At 38.3% G+C, this 4,462-nt stretch overlaps 1 non-coding gene across 1 annotated transcript; it reads right to left on the bottom strand.

The window, feature by feature from the left end:
* Nucleotides 1-2,955: 2,955 nt before the first annotated feature.
* Nucleotides 2,956-3,062, bottom strand: LOC122094506. Its single transcript, XR_006144822.1, has one exon. It is a non-coding gene; the product is annotated as a small nucleolar RNA R71 (small nucleolar RNA).
* Between the last annotated feature and the right edge of the window lie 1,400 nt (nucleotides 3,063-4,462).

The following is a 4,462-nucleotide window of genomic DNA, read 5'->3' as shown; positions in this document are numbered from 1 at the left end:
AAACTAATGAGAATAAGATAGAGAAAACAAGAAATTAGAAATTACCTATGTTGATGACCTTCCTAGCTAAGACTCCCTAAATAAAACCAAAATCAAAACCAAAATAGTAATTGCCTACAATGAAACTATTTTATGGGTTTCTTAAAAATTACAACCAAAACCCCAAAAAATTATATAATAACCCTATTGAATGAATACCACAATGAACCCCCCCTATTCTTTGAAGTCCTCACAATTTCTGATGAGCACATTTATGTGTGAAATCTAGGGTAGTAAAACATACATTTTACATATTTAGAATGGAGCTACCTTGGGTTTTACTCTCTTTTTGCAGGTTTTATATTTTCAAGGCCTTAAGGACTATCGGGAGCCATATCTTCAATTTTACACGTAAAGAGGTCCTATTTCTTTCCATGGTTGCGAAGAGGACGAAATTCTGAGCAAGATGGACGTGTTCAATTAAAAGTACACATTCGTTTGGTCACCCGTACAAATGATTATTCTTTTTCGGGTCAGAAAAAGAATAATGGATCAGAACTGAACCGAGATGCAGAACCAGCCCGTTTGCAATTGTCCCAGAGGTACAAGGAATACTCCAAATGCCAACAAGGATCGATGGACCACATCTTTAAGTGATTAAAGATTTTTTTTTTGGTAACAACAACTACCTAGCTTAGTTGGTGAGCTATGGTGTACAAAATTCTCTTGCTCACCAAGAGGTCTCAAGTTCGAATCTTATGGTTGTTTTTTTTAGAAGATTTTGTTGAAGATTTTCTGCTTTAGAAGCAAGCAAAATCGTGGAAGGGTGCACAAGAAAAAAAGAAAAAAAAAGAAAGCAAAATCGTGGAAGCAAGAAGAGAAGAAAAAAAAAAGGAAAGAGAAAAAAAATGGGAGAACCAAAAATTGTCCAAATCTTCTCTCTCCTCCACATCATCACCAAAGATTGTCCAAATCACACAAAGAAGAAAAAAAAAGTCGCCCCTAGGAGAGAGAAAAAAAAAAGAAGAAAAAGGAAAGAAAATAAGCAAAAAATTTTAGGAAATTTCTCAAAATTTATTTCTCTCTTCTCTCTCCTCCATCTTAGCACTTTTGGACTCAAAAGATCTCACAATCAATTGTGGGTTTCTCTCTTTTAGGAAAGAGAAAATTATTACCCTACCTCTCCATTCCCTATAAATACAACTCATGTAAGAGGAGGGGAGACAATTCATTCTTCTTCTAGTTTTTTTTTAGTTGCTCTCTCTCTCCCTCTCTCACTCTTTGGTTTTAGTTCTTCTCTATTTTTGCTTTAATCACTTTTGTAATAGTTTTTTTTATTTCAATTAATGCAAGTACTCTTTTATTTTTATTCAGTTCTTTTTATGTTTATGATTTATGCAATTGAGTTGTAATTTTTTAAGTTATAGTTCTAGGCTTAGATCTAGGTGACAAGATCACGAGCCGTGGAGCAATTTTTTTTTCAAGTTCAAGCATTGATTCAAGTAAGTAGGCTCCTTCAGTAGTCTTCTCTCCCCCCTCTCATTCCTTCTTCTGACTACCCTTTCTTTCTTAATTTAGGATTTTTATTTTCAGTCGTTACATTATTGCTATCCCTCTCCCCCAAGGTTCATGGCTAGTGTATGTGTTGGCTTTGCCCCTCCTGGCCATAGAACCATCAATTTATTGCTTTTATTTTAATTGTCTCCCTTTCCCTAAAGCCAAGTAGAGAAACCCTTGTAAGAGTAACTCTCTGGTCAAGTAGGGAAGCTCATATTATGATGCATCCCTCGGGCTAAGTAGAGAAACCTGCTTGTGAGTCTCTCTCTAGCTTTATCCCCTTTCTTTTACTTTATTTTTATTTCAGCATTTTTTTCCTTTATTATTATTTTTTTTTAATTGCGTGGGTTGTTTACTTTTAGTTATTTATTTATTTAATTTTAATTGTGTGGCTTGCGTCTTTAAATTCTTAGATGACGAATGGTTAGGACGTTATTTTTAGGACGGTAATTAGAATTAGATCACAACCATTAATCAGTTCACTTTCGCATTATTAAAAGAAATAAAAAATAAAGTGGCTGCTCTCCCTGTGTTCGACCCGTAGCTACACTGATCCGTACGCTTGCGGTTACATTTTAAATCTCAAACAAGTTTTTGGCGCCGTTGCCGGGGAGACAGTTCCATGTTATTTTTCACTTTCTTTTGGTAAATCGGAGTGCTTTGTTTGCTTTGTTTTATATTTTTCCTTTTCTTTTATTGAATTCCTGAGAAGAACAACTTGCAATAATAGTTGTATCAGTGGAGGTCGCCATGCCTCACAGTATGATAAAGACAGGTTTCGCCCTGTAGCAGTACCTCAGGAATTGACCTGAGCAACCCCGGATCCCTGCCGGTAAGCTCCCAAAAAGCAAAAAAAAAAATAAAAAAAAAAAAGTTTTGCTATCCATTCTTTTGTGCTTGTCTTACTTTAGTTGTGGGTAGTTTTTCTGTTGCATGAGTGTTCAGTGGGTACGTAATACTAAGAATCGGTTAGAAAGAAGAGATCCAACAAGTAGTGACCCTATACGTTTGCTCTCTTTAAAACCCTTCAATATGGGAGACCAACAGCAAAACCCTTCACCTAAATCTCTGAAAGATAGGTTCTACCCTGCTAGAACAGCCCAACCTTCCTGCATAGTTCTACCACAAGCCCAGGGCAATAATTTTGAACTCAAATCTCAATACATCACTATGTTGCCCCACTTCCATGGGTTGACCTCTGAGGATGCATACCTATTACTAAGGGAATTTGAAGAGGTATGTGTTCTAATTAAGATCCAACAGCTTTCTGATGATGCTGTTAAGCTTAGGTTTATCACTTTTGCATTGAAAGACCAAGCTAAGAAGTGGTTGTATGGGTTACCCACAAATTCCATAACCTCATGGGAACAGTTCACAGTTGTCTTCCTTAAGAAGTTTTTCCCAACTCACAAGACCAATAAGCTTAGAAGTGATATCCTTCAGTTTAGGCAAAAGCCTAGTGAGTCATTTTCCAAACTTATGGAGAGATTCAAGGATCTACTCCAAGAATGCCCTCACCATGGCCTAGACCTATGGCATTTATGTCAAATAATTTATGAGGGTATTGATTACCCAACTAAACAAATGATAGAGTCTATGTGCCCTGAGGGATTCACATCCTTTACAGATGAAGGAAAGGCATGGGAATTCTTACTTGACTTAGCTGACAAAACCCGTGAGTGGGAATCAACCCAAGAGAGTGAAAGAACCATAGGAGGAAAAGGATATTTTGTGGATGGGATAGTAGCCAAGGAAGCCCATTTGGATAGCCTAATCAAGAGGATTGAGGCTATTGTTCCTAGAGAGCCATCATCAGTCAATTTGGTTAAGATTTGTGCTTGGTGCCAATCCCCTGGACATGTCATAGAAGAATGCCCCAACACCTTTGGGGGCACTTCTAATGATAGTGTTAATGCCTTATACCAGAATAATCCATATAGTAACACCTACAATCCAGGATGGAGAAATCACCCAAATTTCTCTTGGAATCAGGGCAACCAAGCAGGACCTTCCAATTTCTATAATCAAGGTCAACCTGGACCCCAAAGGCCTCCCTTTGCACAACAATCTTTTTCTCAAAATACTTTTCCTAGGTCAAATGTAGGACCTCAGGCGAGTTTTCCTAGGGCCCCTCTTCTATCATCTTATCAGCAACCCCCTGGGTTTACCAACACTGGAGAGGCAAGTAGAATAAGTGACTTGGAAAAAAATATGGCCCTCCTCATGACAAGCCATCAAAATCTTACGAGAGAACTTACCCAAGTTGTCTCAATTATGCGTGAGAGGGAGAAGGGAACTTTACCCAGTCAACCAGAGCCTAACCCTAGGCATCATCAACCTGTTAGTTCACAAGGACCAACTAATGCACCACTGAATATAGTACAAGGTCAGACTCAACAAGGGCCCTCTAACCAATGTAATGTTGTTTATGCCCTTAGGAGTGGTAGAGAGTACCTACAGAGCGTTCCTAAATCTTTCCCATCTATTACTCCTGTTAACTCTTCTTCAGTTGAGGACACAAGTGTGCCTCTTGTTCCAGGTTCGTCTGATGAACCTAAAGATTTTTCTGAAACTAAAGATGATTTGGTTGAGGAAACCAAAAATGATTCTTCTGAACAGGGGCAAATCCCTAACAGTCCTTATGTTCATCCTGTCCCATTTCCTAATCGCTTGGTAAACAAAAAGAAGACTGCTTCCATGGATAAAATTTTAGAAGTCTTCAAAAAGGTAGAAGTAAACATCCCTCTTTTGGATGCCATATCCCAGATCCCCGCCTATGCAAAGGTACTGAAAGATTTGTGTACTCACAAACGTATCGCTAGTGTGCCCAAAAAGGCGTTCTTGGCAGGTAACATTAGTTCCATAATTACTCAGCCTATAGCAGCCAAGTATAAGGATCCAGGGAGCCCTACCATATCTTGTGTCA

The sequence above is a fragment of the Macadamia integrifolia genome, chromosome 11 (genome assembly GCF_013358625.1).
Source record: "Macadamia integrifolia cultivar HAES 741 chromosome 11, SCU_Mint_v3, whole genome shotgun sequence".
Classification (NCBI taxonomy): domain Eukaryota; kingdom Viridiplantae; phylum Streptophyta; class Magnoliopsida; order Proteales; family Proteaceae; genus Macadamia; species Macadamia integrifolia.
The sequence above is the reverse complement of the archived record's forward strand: the minus strand, read 5'-3'. Positions and strand labels throughout refer to the sequence as shown.